The sequence below is a fragment of the Sturnira hondurensis genome, unplaced genomic scaffold, assembly GCF_014824575.4.
Source record: "Sturnira hondurensis isolate 20B ecotype Veracruz unplaced genomic scaffold, ASM1482457v3 Scaffold0006496, whole genome shotgun sequence".
In the NCBI taxonomy this organism is placed as follows: Eukaryota; Metazoa; Chordata; class Mammalia; order Chiroptera; family Phyllostomidae; genus Sturnira; species Sturnira hondurensis.
Genome location: NW_028079127.1, coordinates 25,936,602 through 25,952,965, shown reverse-complemented (window position 1 = coordinate 25,952,965; position 16,364 = coordinate 25,936,602).

The following is a 16,364-nucleotide window of genomic DNA, read 5'->3' as shown; positions in this document are numbered from 1 at the left end:
AAAAGACATTTGTTACAAGAATGGAAAGATGAGCCACAGACTAGAAGAAAATATCTGCAAATTATATCTGATAAAAAAACACCTCAGCAATAAGGAAACAAATAACCTAATTTTTAAAGAAGGCAATAGATTGGAACAGAGAGTTCACCTAAGAAAGTATATTGACAAAAAATAAACACATAAAAAGCTGCCAACATCATTAGTAATTAGGGAAATACAAATTAAAATCATGATGAGGTACCCTACACACCACTTATCATGACTAAAGCAAAGAAAACAGAATCAGATAATTCCAAGAGGTGGCAAGCAAGCTGAGTAACTGGAACTCTCACATATTGCTGAAGAGAATACAAAATGGAGAACCTACTGTGGAAAATAGCTTATCAGTTGCTTATAAAGTGAAACATATAGGTCCTATATGACACAGGCATCCCACTTGTAGGTATTTGCCCTAGAGAAATAAAGGCATATGTATGCATTAATACCTGAAGTGAATGTTTATAGCAGCATTAAACTAATATCATAATTGCTCAACAAAATGTCCTTCAACTGTGGTGATTTCAAATAAAATTTACACTTTTCATTGTACATTTCTACAGATTTTCACAAATGGGTAGTCATGTAACTATCACCACAATCAAGAAATGAAACAATTCCATAATTGCCTAGAAAAGCAATTTTCCTTGGTTTTGTATCTTGTTTTAAAAATAAAAAATTAAAATGTGTGAAATAAATAAAAATTTGTCTAGAAATACTGCTGTGTACAATTTGTTATTTTGAAAATAACATGGCAGTATCTAATAGAATTGAGTGTGTGTGTCTGTGTGTATATATACGTGTGTGTATAGATAATTTGCATGTATAAATATTATATATGCATATATGTTTCTATATAGACTATATATTCCAGACATTTCATTTCTAGGTAAGTACTCAAGAAAAATGCACCCTTCAACCCACAAAACTGTTTGTATAAGTGTATGTTCATTGTAACATCATTTTTAATAGTCTCCAGCTACAAACTACTCAAATATCCACTAGTACTAGAAGGAATATAATGGAAGAGTGGAATAGACATTAGCATAGTGGGGTCATGGTGTTTTACATAGTGCAATATTATACCACAAAGAGAATGAATAATTTACAACATCACATAATAATGGATGAATTTCACATTATGTTGAATGGCTGAAGCAGACAGCAAAGATTATAAAGAAATGTGTTCTCACTTCTGTCAGATTCAAAACAGAAAAACTGGTCTCTGGTGTTAAACACTGGCATAGTGGTGATTTTCCTTTGGGTGGGTGGGCAGTGACTAGAGGAGGCAACGGGTGGCTTCCCAGGAACTGGCCGTAATCTGGGTTCCAAGTTACATCTGCATGTTTAGTCTGAGAAATTCATCACGCTGAAAACTAGTAATTTGCATATATTTCTGAGCCTATGTACTTTAATAAAAATTTACACTAAAAACAGCAAAAACGTATCCTTTTAAAATATATGTAATTGACATCTAACTTTACAGGAAGATAAGGGCTGTATAAAAGTGAACTACATCTTTCTTTGATGTCATCTTTTTCCTTTGTATTCTGGGGCATTTTCCTGAAGTTCAAGTCTTTCATCAATTTTGGAGTTGTCTTTAATGCATAAGTTTAACACTGCTCAAGAAAAGAGTCGGTTTGCTACCCTCCATCAGTTTGGTTGCACTTTCCCAAGACCCATGCTAACCTGTCAGTTTCACAGGCCAAAGCAAATACAGACTTGAAATGAAGGGCTTTTTGAAACATCCCTGCTGTGTAAGGAATTTGTTTCACTTCATTAACTGCAGGCTGTGCCTCCTATCATACAAACAGTAGTTTGTGCATTCAGCTGCTACTTCTTCCATAGCCTCTGTGACATTTCATCATATTAAAAGTACTTTATTTTTATTTATTTTATTTTTTTAATTTTTATGTATTGATTTTGAGAGAGAGAAGAAGGAGGGAGAAGAGAGAGAAACATGGATTTGTTGTTCCACCCATCCAGACTCACATCCATTGATTCCTGTACCTGCCCTGATGGAGAGTTGAACCCACAATATTTGTGCACTCAGGTGATGCTACAACAAACTGAGGGCTATCAGAAGTATTTTACTGCAACCCAAGCTAGGCAGGAAGATTTTATCATTAGGCAGTCATGAACTAAATTCTGGGAACAGTGAAAAATAGTTCATATTTTCCTCCTTCTGTCTCCTATCAAACCACACTGAGCTCACCTCAGAGAGACATAAAGGCACCTCCTCTGTGATTTCTCTAGCTTTTCTCATGGTCTCTTGGTCTTCTAACCCCCTGCCTACCTCACAGAATCCCATTTCTTATTCCATTTAGCCTCTAACCTGACTAACGATGTAATTATAAACAGCCTTTCTTTTCTCAGAGAAGGTGGTGTTTTTTAGAGGGATGGTAGGTAGACAGAATCATGTCTTACCCTGATCTGAGGGATTGAAGAAAAGCTTTCTTTCAGACCCAGCCTAATAAAAGTTTTAAACATTCAAAATGGTGAGATTGTCCTGTATTTTACAGAGTGGTGGTACATCATTATACTCACAAGAGTCTAAGTCACTTTCTTCACTTTTCTTTGCTTTCCTAACAATCTCTATTTCTAGGGACCTAGAAAAAGGAGAGGTGGTATTCACCACACCCCAGGAAGGTAAAGTGCGTACAAACCCTTTGATGTCACATTACTATGACTGAGGTAGAGTTATATCTAATTCACTGAACTTCATAGAGATGCAGAGTTTTTGAAATATTCCGTTAAAATAACAAAAGCACCAGCATTTTTTGCAGCCACTTTTTTATGCCTTTTTAAAAAATTTAATTCTTGTTCAAGTACAGTTTTCTGTCTTATATTCCCAGCCCTTCCACCCCCAGTGCTCCCCACCTCCCTCCCATTTCCACCTCCCACCTTACTTATTGTCCATGTATCCTTTATACTTGTTCATGTGAGTCCATCCCCTTTTCCCCTATGATTCTCTCCCCTCTCCCCTCTGGACCCTGTCAGCCTGTTCCATATTTGAGTGTCATTGGTCATATTTTGCTTGCTTGTTTGTTTTGTTGTTTAGATTCCTGTTAACAGTGAGATCATATGGTATTTGTCTTTCAACACCTGGCTTATTTCACTCAGCATAATGCTTTCCAGTTCCATCCACGATGTTGCAAAGGGTAGGAGCTCCTTCTTCCTTTCTGCAGCATAGAATTCCATTGTGTAAATGTACCATAGCTTTTTGACCCAGTCATTTACCGATGGGCATCTAGGTTGCTTCCAACTCTAGGCTATCGTAAATTGTGCTGCTATGAACATCGGGGTGCATAGGTTCTTTTGGATTGGTGCTTCAGGGTTCTTAGGATATACTCCTAACAGTGGAATTGCTGGGTCAAAAGGCATGTTCAGTTTTAGTTTTCTTAGAAAATTCCATACTGTTTTCCATAGTGGTTGTACCAGTCTGCAATCCCACCAACAGTGAACTAGGGTCCCCTTTTCCCCACAAGCTCTCCAGCACTTGTTGTTTGTTTCTTTGTTTATGATAGCCATTCTGACTGGTGTAAAGTGGTATCTCATTGTGGTTTTAATTTGCATCTCTCTGATAGCTAGCGATATTGAGCATCTTTTCATGTGTCTCTGGATCCTCTGTATGTCCTCCTTGGAGAAATGTCTGTTCAAGTCCTTTACCCATTTTTTAATTGGTTTGCTCATCTTCTTTGAGTGGAGTCGAGTGAGTTCTTTGTATATTTTGGAGATTAAACCTTTGTCTGAGGTATCATTGGCCAATGTGTTTTCCCAAACTGTTGCTTCTCTTTTTACAAAAGCACCCAAAATCATGGAGACTGAATGGTATGCTATTAAACAACGAATGGATCAAGATTGAAATTAGGGAAGAAATCAAAAAGTTTCTGGAAACAAATGAAAATGAACTCACAATGACCCAAAACTTATGGGACACAGTGAAGGCAGTCCTGAGAGGGAAGTTCATAGTGATACAGGCTTAACTAAAGAAGATAGAAACATTTCAAACAAACAACCTAACCCGATGCCTGAAAGAACTCAAGGAACAACAACAAAGACAGCCCAGAGCAAGTAGAAGGAAGGAAATAACCAAGATCAGAGCAGAATTAAATGACATAGAGACTAAAAGCACAATTCTAAGGATCAATGAATCCAGGAGTTGGCTTTTTGAAAAGATAAACAAAATAGACAAACATTTAAGTAGGCTCATCAAGAAAAGAAGAGAGAAGAACCAAATAAACACAATCAGAAATGAAAGAGGAGAGATTACAACTGATACCACAGAAATAGAAAGGATTGTAAGAAATTACTATGCAGAGCTGTATGCCCAGAAATTTGAAAACCTAGGTGAAATGGACAAATTTCTAGAAAAACATAATCTTCCAAAACTCACTGAAAAAGAAGCAGAAAACCTGAACAGGTCAATAACAGCAGATAAAATTGAAGAAGTAATCAAAAAACTCCCATCACACAAAAGCCCTGGACCAGATGGTTTCACGGGAGAATTCTACAAAGCTTTTAAGGAAGAGCTAACCCCTATTCTTCACAGACTATTCCAAAAAATCCAAAAGGAGGAAAATGCCCCAACTTTTTTTGCAGCCACTTTTTAAAAAAGATTTTATTTATTTATTCTTAGAGAGAGAAGAAGGGTAGGAGCAAGAGAAGGAGAGAATCATTAATGTGTGGTTGCCTCTCACATGTCCCTGGAACTGAGGACCTGGCCTGCAACCCAGACATGTGCCCTGACTGGGCATTGAACTGGCGATGCTTTGGTTCACAGGCCCATGCTCAATCCACTGAGCCACACCTGCCACGGATCTTGCAGCCACTTTTAGTGTAAATATAATGCAAGGAAATTCCGCACTCACACAGAACTTCCAGACTGTAAGCCAAGACTGATTGCCAAATTCAATGATTAAACTGTACCATAATGGTTCAGGAATTACAACTAAACTTAGCTCCTACGTTGAATGTCTCCAATTACTATGATCTTACTATGATGGCATCTTCATTTTAGCTTTTCTTTCTTCTCCTGAAGTGTCAATCAGCTGTCAGTAAAAGGGACTTAATATATATGACAACCCTGGTGTATGTTTGTGATTTTTTTATGTTAGTTCACTTCCTTCATTATATTAGGGTTATTTTTATTTAAATTATTTTATTGTTGTTCAATTACAGTTGTCTGTATTTTCTCCTGACCCCTCCCCCCATCCCCTCTAAACCCACCTTCCCTCCTTGCTTCCACCCTCCCCCTTGGTTTTGTCCATGTGTCTTTTATAGTAGTTCCTGAAACCCCTTCTCCCCACTGTCCCCTCCCCCCTCCCCTCTTACTATTGTTAGATTGTTCTTAATTTCAATGACTCTGGTTATATTTTGTTTGCTTTTTTTCTTTTGTTGATTATGTTCCAGTTAAAGGTGAGATCATACAGTATTTGTCCCTCACCACCTAGCTTATTTCACTTAGCATAATGCTCTCCAGTTCCATCCATGCTGTTACAAAGGGTGGATGCTCCTTCTTTCTCTCTGCTGCATAGAATTTTGGATTATTTTTTGTCTTACTACTTCTGCTTCAAATTTTCTCTGGACTGGTAAAATATATAAACTAAAAGTTTGTTCATGACCTGCTTTCCTTCAAACAGGACCCCCAAAAGCAAAGAGAAAAATAAAAAGCATCAATAAATTTGACTACATTGAAATTTTAAATTTCTATATTTCAGAAATCATCATAAACAAAGTTAAAAGTCACAGGTCAAGCTGAGAAAAATATTGGTAACATGTAATTTATGGTTATTAAACAAAATAGTTGAAGAGCTACCACATATCAATAAGAAAAAAATAAATTAAAAAAAATGGAAAATAGTGAAAGATATGAGCAAACACTTCACAAAAAAATGGCCAATATATACAGGGTCTGGCAGAAGTAAGTACTGCTTGAGTGTGGTTGGTAGGGTAATATCATGGGTATAATAATTTAGTTTTAATTTGAACATTTCTACTAAAATGTCATATGGTTTGAGAGAGTGTGATATTATTTATGTTACAGAATTACATGCTTATGATTTTGTAATAAAAGATTTTGTAATAAAAAGAGGTGTTACTTGTGCTGCATCCTATATATAAAAACTTGCTCAAACTCACTAGTAATTAAAGATATGCAAGTTACAATTAAAATGAAATACTATTTCTCCTTCATCAGATTAAAAAATTATTTCCGTATGATATAAAAATGCTGGTGAGTGTGTGAGAAACTAATGCCATAATATATTATTGATGACAGCATAAATTAATATACTTCTCTGGGAGGGGGTTTTGCAACATCTCTTCAAATTAAAAGCATGTTTCTCTTATACAACCAGCTATGTAACTGCTCAGTCTCTACCTTTGTGAAACATTTCTACACAGGCATATAGTGGTGTATACTAATAGGTATCATTTATCAGTAAATTACTTCCACTGTTCTAAGTACTTTGAATGCTTAAATGTCTTTTGTCTTCATTACTTTCTATTTGTATCCTCATTTTACAAATTTAGGATCTGGGGTTTGAACCCAGAAAATCTGGCTCCAGAAACTGTGTTCTTTCCCATTATGCCATATAATCTCTAAAGAGAATTGTTCTCTTGTAAAAGAATGCTTATTGCAATGTTGTAAAAAATCTTAAAATGATTTGAAATGTAATGTTTCACAAGAAAAGAATTAGGTATATTTATATCGTTAGTTCTTAACCAGAGGCAATATTTTCCCTAGGGGGCATTTGGCAATATGTGTAGAGAGTATTGATTTTGACAATTGTGGGATGGAGTGAGAGGTGCTAATATCATCTAGTGGATAGAGACCAGGAATGCAGCTAAACATCCTACAAAGCACAGGACAGTCCTCCTATAACAAAGAATTATCTGGCCCAAATGTCAATAGTGATGAGTTTGAGAAACCCTGACCTACATTTGTATTTACTGTTCTCTAAGAAATAAAGTTTATTTCAAAAGCCAATTTATAGGTTATATCAATTATTTTATACACACACCTGCACACAGAACATCATACTGTCTGGGTGTCTGTATGCTTATCTGTATGTATATACTCATACATGCTTAGATAAAGTTCCAAATTAATACCTGCAAACTGTTAAATGTGGTTACCCCTGAAAGGTAGTGAAAGGAATAAGGACTGTAGGAAACAGTGGACAAAGAGAATGTCAAAAATCAAAGACATTAAGAAAAAATGTATTTGTGTATATTCCTAGAATTATAAGTTTTAAAGCACTATTACTTATTGTACTATTAACTATTAAGTAGTAGTTGTAGTAGTAGTAGTAGTAGTAGTAATATTTAAACATTATTTACTACTTATCAACCTGACAAAGATGAACAAAAGAAAATGAACAGGGATAGCAGGCTGGGATTAAAAGTTTGCTCTTATGTTCTGACCAAGCAATGTCTCTTTTAGAAAATACTTCCTGTGAATAATATAATTTTAAAACTCATATGATGGGTGGTCTCCTTCATATAAAGAAGTCCTAGAGCCATTCACTGTGCATATCTGTGCACCAAAGGAAAAAAGATCTTGAAGGAAAAACACCTGATTGAGGAGACCCTTGGGTCGAAAATTGGATTCAGCTAGAAACCAAAAGGGATTTCCCTTTATCTACCTCAGTTAAAGATTTTCCAAAAATATTTTAACATGTTACATCAGTGATTAAAAATAAATTAGTGAAAAGTATGCACAAACACAAATATATAAGAATGTTATTGGCTATTATGTTATTTTAAATTCATAAAACAAACACATGAAGGTAGTATAAAGACCCAAGAATAATAGAGAAGTCAAATAAATTAATCTCTACTCATTTAAACAAATACCCCACACTCATTAAGAATAACAGTCTGGAAATGAAATCACATGGCTAAATGGAAAAAAAAGACAATTGCAAAACATATACATGAAATTATATTTCATTATTTCAAGACAAAAAAGTGAAGCATAGGTATAGGAGGGAAAAGTTTAGAAAAATAGTTACTAAGATTTTAAGAACAACGTATCTTATAGCATAATGAGTCTATGCAATGTAGTAATACAAATATATTTAAAATGACTAAGGAAAGTAGTGAAAAATAGAGTACTAGTAGGAAAATGAAATGATATAAGAAATAATAGAACCAATTACAGCAACTTTGGATCTAAGTTTGGCTTCATTACTTAAGAGCTGAGTGACTGTTAGCAAGTTGCTTAAACCATTAGAATTACATTAGGAGGGTTAAGTGAGAAATTGTATTAATATATGCTGAAGTATTGTTTAGTGGTTTAGAAAACCCCTCCAAAACTCAGCTGAAATACACAGTACTTACTGAGGATTTCCCCAAGGATACATAATCATTCATTTCTCTAGATCCTCAAAGGTGGTGGAGTAGCCACGAGTTGGAGATTACTCTCTGATAAGTACCCTGAGCACAATTATTCTTCAGCTTTGCCTTTTAGTGTGGTCAAAGTATCAGCAGTGGTTCTGGGATAAGTGCCAACTCTTGACCCACCTTCAAGCTATAGAATCAGAATGTACATGAAAATTTCTCTGAGATTCATATTGACACTGAATTACTTAATACCAGTTAGGAACAAAATCCAATGCCTGAAGAGTAGGCTGGGTTACTTTTGGACTGCCAGACACTTGTAAAAATTGAGGCACTGAGTGCATGTGACTTGTGAGACAGTATGAACCTCTAGTCTGAAGGACCATTGTTACCCATTTTGGGCTCAAGGTTAACTGCAAAGTAATTGATGAGATGACATGTTTTGAAGGAGTGGAAGAAATAAACAGAATTAGTGTGCATAATCAAATGACTGAGAAGGCAGAGAAAAATGTCAGGGTACTGAGTATGGCCTGGAATAAAGAGGGAAAGAAACAGATAGGAAAAGTTGGTACAGGAACTCCACTTCTCTAGCTGGGTGCACACCTCTGCCACTTACCTTTGTTCCAAAGCAGTATGGTGTTGAGTATGGAGCATGGGCTTTAAAGTCAGAAAAACTGCATTTACAACTGTACTGTGACCCTTTGTAGCTATATATGTTTAAGCTCAGTACCTCTCTCAGTTTTCTTATCTGTACATTGATACTTATAATATCTAATACATGCCATTGTTGTAATAATTTAGTTGAATTAATAAACTGTCTGGTTTAATACCTGATACATTTTTGGTGCTCCATAAATAACAGCTATTTGTTGATTTATTTTTTCTTAAAGACCAGTCAGGAACTCTCCCCAGGACCTCCTGTACAGATCCCACAAATCATCCCAAGTGTGTACTCATAACCCTCCTTATGAGATCTGCAGGTGGTTACTTAACTTGGCCTATTTACTGCACATTACTTTATAATGATGTATTTCAAGTCTATCTCCTTGCCCTGACTGGGTGGCTCAGTTGGTTGAAGCATCTTCCTGTATACCAAAAGTTTGCAGGTTTGATCATACCTAGCTTGCACATTCAATCCCCAATTGAGGCACTTATGGGAGAAAACCAATTAATGTTTCTCTCTCACATAGATATTTCTCTATCTCCCCTCCTCTCTCTCTCTCTAAAAATCAATAAAAATATCCTCAGGTGAGGATTATAAATAATGAATGAATGAATGAAGCCTATCTCTCACACCTCCTATGAATTCCTTAAGTTTAGTGACTCTTATTTATCTTTGCAACCTTAGAGATTCCCACAGAGATTGGCAACAATATTCACCAATCAATGCTGGTGGATTCATGTGTCAGTGGAGTTTGAAGACTGTGACAGTGTTACAGGGTGACTCCACTGAACAACTGAAGAACATTAGGATGTAGCCACTTCCCGACCACTGGAGCGCTGAGGCCATCTCAGCCAAGAACCCCTGATGGCTGTGAGTGTTGTGGAACACATATGACCAGTTCCTGGGAGATGAGGCTTAAAAGGGGCACAAATGGTAAAGTAAGGCTCTTTGCTGCATCTGATCAAAGAAACCAAATTTAACATTCTCTCCAGGTGGTGCCGAAACCAATTCAAATCAGGGAGCAAACAAAAGGAGTTTTTATTTTCACAAAGTATTTTGTAAGTGTTCAACTTGATACATGACTGCAGCCCCACTGGACCTAAGTACAAAAATTTAAGGTAAAGGTTGTTTTTCTTTTTGGAGCCTTCTGAGGCTTCATTCACCAGAATGTCATCTGAGGGCCTTTATTTGACAAAACCTAAAAATGATTAAGCTTAGAGCAGTCCCATAGCTCCAGGATGCCTCATTTTTAGGTAACAAAAGCAGCTGTTGCACACCCTCCAGCCCAACACGTATCAAAAATCTGGCAGGTTTCCCCCAGCCCCATCTAAGCTAAATAAAGCCCTTAGCTTCTTCAAACCTCACGTCACCCGCTCTTGTTGATCTGGACACCAGCCACAGCTCTGGCTGTTCTAGTCAACGTCAGAGGCAAAGTTGCCCTGTGAGCTGATGGGTCAGATGGTTCCCATCACCAGTATGATTACCTGACCCCCTTTCACATTCTGAGCACTTTCCCTTTTCCCATCAGACTTGGGGTTTTACTGGAATTGGCAACATGAAGCTATTTAAACAGTTCCATCTGTCAGTGTTGGGTCCTGCAGGTAGAGTGTCATGTTTGATTTTAGATGATCATTTGTTGTGTTGTCAAGAAGGGCTTGGGAGAGGAAGAAAAAATGCCTGCATTCAAACTTCTCTTTAATTAAAATGCACAAACACCTTATTTGCAACCTGGACCATGATCCGATCTATGTTCCTCACATTTCTCTGCAACCACAGCAACAGCCTCTGTGACACTCATGAGGTTGGCCTCAAAGAGTTACCCACAATGTAAAGCAGATCTTATCCCTAAGTTTTTTAAAATCTTATTTTATTTTATTTATTTATATTTAGAGGGGAAGGGAAGGAGAGAAGGAGACAAATATCAATGTATGGTTGCCTCCTGTGAATTCCCTGCTGGGAATTGGCCTGCAACCCAGGCATGTGCCCTGACTGGAAATTGAACCAGGATCGTGTGGCTCACAGGCCCATGGTCAATCCACTGAGCTACACCAGCCAGGGCTTAACCCTGAGCTTTGGAGCTCACTTTGGGTCATCCTTCATCTATAAAGTACATGACTAGGGTAAGGCTTGTCCTTAGTGGGCGAAACATGAGTGTAAACAGATCCAATGCTCTCCTGCTTAGCCCACAGATGCATGAGTACACGGAGATGAATTAGGCTACTCTCACAAATTTTTTTTCTGGATATCTGTGTCCAGAAGACAAGATCTAAATAGAGAATATACTTTGAGCATCTTTCTTCACAACATGTTTATATTTATAATTTGAAGACATAAAAATAAGATACATTCAGAAGTTAATAACAGAGCAGCAGAATGTTAGTAATTGTTACCCTGACTGGCATAGCGCAGTGGATTGAGAACTGGCCTGTGAACCAGAGTATCACGGTTCGATTCCCAGTCAGGGCACATGCCTGGGTTTCAGGCCAGTTCCCATCAGGGGACACACGAGAGGCAACCATACATTGATGTTTCTCTCCCTTTCTCCTTCCCTTCCCCTCTAAAGATAAATAAATACATTTTTTTATTTATTTTACTTATTTATTTATTTTAAATATTTTTAATTTAATTCTTGTTCAAGTACAGCTTTCTGTCATATTCCCAACCCTGCCTGCCCCCCGGCCCATGCTCCCCGCCTCACTCCCCTTTCTGCCCCCCACCTTAGTTATTGTCCATGTGTCCTTTATAATTGTTCATGGGAGTCCATCCCCTTTTCTCCTATGATTCTCTCCCATCTCCCCTCTGGACCCTGTCAGCACGTTCTGTATTTCAGTGTCTTTGGTTATATTTTGCTTGCTTGTTTATTTTGTTGTTTAGATTCCTGTTAAAGGTGAGATCATATGGTATTTGTCTTTCACTCCTTGGCTTATTTTGCTCAGCATAATGCTTTCCAGTTCCATCCATGATGTTGCAAAGGGTAGGAGCTCCTTCTTCCTCTCTGCAGCATAGAATTCCACTGTGTAAATGTACCATAGTTTTTTGATTCAGTCATCGACCGATGGACATTTAGGTTGCTTCCAACTTTAGGCTATCGTAAATTGTGCTGCTATGAACATCGGGGTGCATAGGTTCTTTTGGATTGGTGTTTCAGGGTTCTTAGGATATACTCCTAGCAGTGGAATTGCTGGGTCAAAAGGCACGTCCATTTTTAGTTTTCTTAGAAAATTCCATACTGCTTTCCATAGTGGTCGTACCAGTCTGCAATCCTACCAACAGTGAACTAGGGTCCCCTTTTCCCCACAACCTCTCCAACACTTGTTTGTTTCTTTGTTCATGGTAGCCATTCTGACTGGTGTAAAGTGGTATCTCATTGTGGTTTTAATTTGCATCTCTCTGATAGCTGGTGATATCGAGCATCTTTTCCTGTGTCTCTGGATCCTCTGTATGTCCTCCTAGGCAAAGTGTCTGTTCAAGTCCTCTGCCCATTTTTTAATTGGGTTGCTTGTCTTCTTTGAGTGGAGTCGAGTGAGTTCTTTGTATATTTTGGAGATTAAACCTTTGTCTGAGGTGTCATTGGCAAATATGTTTTCCCAAACAGTTGCTTCTCTTTGTATCTTGATACTGTTTTCCTTAGCCATGCAGAAGCTTTTAATTTTGATGAGATCCCATTTGTTTATTCTTTCCTTTATGTTCCTTGCTCTAGGGGACGTATCAGTAAAAATATTGCTGCGTGGAATATCTGAGATTTTCTTGCCAAGGCTCTCCTCTAGGGTTTTAATGGTTTCACGGCTTATATTTAAGTCTTTTATCCACCTTGAATTTATTTTGGTGTATGGTGTAAGTTGGTGCTCAAGTTTCATTTTTTTGCATGTAGCTGTCCAGTTCTCCCAACACCATTTGTTGAAAAGGCTGTCTTTACTCCATTTTATGTTATTGCCCCCTTTGTCGAATATTAATTGACTGTAGAGAGTTGGGTTTATTTCTGGGCTCTCTGTTCTATTCCATTGGTCTATGTGCCTGTTTTTGTGCCAGTACCAGGCTGTTTTGATTACAGTGGCCTTGTAATACAGTTTGATATCAGGTATTGTGATCCCTCCTACTTTGTTCTTCTTTCTCAAAATTGCAGCAGCTATTCGGGGTCTTTTCTGGTTCCATATAAATTTTTGAAGTGTTTGTTCTATGTCTGTGAAATACGCCATTGGTACTTTAATAGGTATTGCATTGAATCTGTAAATTGCTTTGGGTAGTATGGACATTTTGATGATGTTAATTCTTCCAATCCATGAACACGGTATATGTTTCCATTTATTTGTGTCTTCCTTGATTTCTTTCTTCAGTGTTGTGTAGTTTTCTGCATACAGGTCTTTTACCTCCTTGGTTAGGTTTATTCCCAGATATTTTATTTTTCTTTTTGCTATATCGAATGGGATTTTTTTCCTGATTTCTGCTTCTGCTGCTTCATTGTTGGTATACAAAAATGCCTTTGATTTCTGGATATTAACTTTGTATCCCGCTGTTATGCCAAATTCATTTATTAGTTCCAGCAGTTTTTTGGTAGAGGCTATAGGGTTTTCCATGTACACTATCATGTCATCTGCAAACAATGCCAGTTTTGTTTCCTCCTTTCCGATTTGGATGCCTTTTATTTCCTTTTCTTGTCTGATCGCTGCAGCTAGAACTTCTAATACTATATTGAATAGAAGTGGTGAAAGTGGGCAACCTTGTCTTGTACCTGATCTTAGTGGAAAAGCTTTTAGTTTTTGCCCATTGAGTATGATGTTGGCTGTAGGTCTTTCATATATGGCCTTTATTATATTGAGGAATGTTCCCTCTATTCCCACCTTGCTGAGTACCTTTATCATAAATGGGTGTTGTACCTTATCAAAAGCTTTTTCCGCATCTATTGATATGACCATGTGGTTTTTGTCTTTGCTTTTGTTTATTTGGTGTATTACATTTATTGATTTGCGTATATTGAACCATCCTTGCATCCCTGGGATGAATCCCACTTGGTCGTGGTGTATGATCTTTTTGATGTATTGTTGGATGCGATTTGCCAATATTTTATTGAGGATTTTAGCATCTATGTTCATCAGTGATATTGGCCTGTAATTTTCTTTCTTTGTTGTGTCTCTATCTGGCTTTGGAATTAGGGTGATGCTGGCTTCATAAAAAGAGTTGGGGAGTTTTCCCTCCTTTTGGATTTTTTGGAATAGTCTGTGAAGAATAGGGGTTAGCTCTTCCTTAAAAGCTTTGTAGAATTCTCCTGTGAAACCATCTGGTCCAGGGCTTTTGTGTGATGGGAGTTTTTTGATTACTTCTTCAATTTCATCTGCTGTTATTGGCCTGTTCAGGTTTTCTGCTTCTTTTTCATTGAGTTTTGGAAGATTATATTTTTCTAGAAATTTGTCCATTTCACCTAGGTTTTCAAATTTCTGGGCATACAGCTCTGCATAGTAATTCCTTACAATCCCTTCTATTTCTGTGGTATCAGTTGTAATCTCTCCTCTTTCATTTCTGGTTGTGTTTATTTGGGTCCTCTCTCTTCTTTTCTTGATGAGCCTACTTAAAGGTTTGTCTATTTTGTTTATCTTTTCAAAGAACCAACTCCTGGATTCATTGATCCTTAGAATTGTGCTTTTAGTCTCTATGTCATTTAATTCTGCTCTGATCTTGGTTATTTCCTTCCTTCTACTTGCTCTGGGCTGTCTTTGTTGTTCCTCCAGTTCTTGCAGGCGTCGGGTTAGGTTGTTTGTTTAAAATGTTTCTATTTTCTTTAGGTAAGCCTGTATTGCTATGAACTTCCCTCTCAGGACTGTCTTCACTGTGTCCCATAAGTTTTGGGTTGTTGTGAGTTCATTTTTTTTTTTAGATTATTTATTTATTTATTTATTTATTTATTTATCTTTAGAGGGGAAGGAGAGAGGGAGAGAAACATCAATGTATGGTTGCCTTTCGTGCATCCCCTGCTGGGAGTTGGCCTGCAGGGAACCAGCCTGCAACCCAGGCATGTGCCCTGACTGGGAATCGAACCGCAATCCTCTGGTTCGCAGGCTCGTGCTCAATCCACTGAGCTACGCCAGCCAGGGCTTCTGTTGTGAGTTCATTTTCATTTGTTTCCAGAAACTTTTTGATTTCTTCCCTAATTTCTATCTTGACCCATTCGTTGTTTAATAGCATACCATTCAGTCTCCATGATTTTGGGTGTTTTGAAGTGTGTTTTTTTAATGCATTTCTGAATTTGGTTTGCTAATACAATGCTGCAGATTTTTGCATCTATCTTCACCAAGGATATTAAATATTTTTTCTTGTTAGTGTCTTTATCTGGTTTATAAATTAAGATAATGGTCGCCTCATATAATGAGCTTGGGAGTCTTTCCTCTTATTGAATTTTTTGGACTAGTTCTAGAAGGATAGATGTTCTTTTTTGAATGTATGATAAAATTCACCTGTGAAACTATCTAGTCAAGTCTTTTGTCTGTTGGTAATTTTTTATTACTGTTTTTATTTCATTAGCTCTAATCAGTCTGTACAGGCTTTCTGATTTTTCCTGATTCAGTTTTGAAAGAATTGTATGTTTCTAAGAGTTTATCCATTTTGCTCAGATTGTTCAACTTGTTGGCATGTAGTTGTTCATATTTTTATATAATCTTTTGCATTAATGTGGTGTCAGTTCAGTTATCACTTTTCTTTCACATCTGATTTATTTGAGTCATCTTTTTTTTAGAAGCATGGCTTAATGTTTATCAATTTTGTTTATCTATTCAAAGAACTGGCTCTTGGTTTTATTGATCTTTTATATTTTAGACTCTTTATTTCTATTCTGATCCTTATGATATCCTTCCGTTTACTTACTTTGGCTTTTTAAAAACTGGTTCTTATCGGTGTAAGATTAGATTGTTTATTTAAGATATTTCTTGTTTCTTAAGGTAGACCCCAAATGCTATAAATTGTCTCTGAGGACTGCCTTTGCTGCTTTCCCACAGATTTGGAATGTTACATTTCCATTTTAATCTGTCTCAGCTTATCCTCTGATGCTTCCTTGATCTCATTGTTAACCCATTCATTGTCTATAACATGTTATCTAGCCCCCATGTATTTGTGTTTTCCTTTTTTTCATGTAATTGGTTTCTTTTTATTTATTCGTCTTACTGTTGTTCAAGTACAGTTTTCTGTCTTTTCCCCCACCTCCCTCCCTTTTTTCCACCCCCCTTGTTATTGTCCGTATGTCCTTTGTAATTGTTCCTATAAACCCTTCACCCTTTTCCCCCATCATTCCCTCCTCTCTCCCCTCTGGTCCCTGTCAGCCTGTTCTCTATTT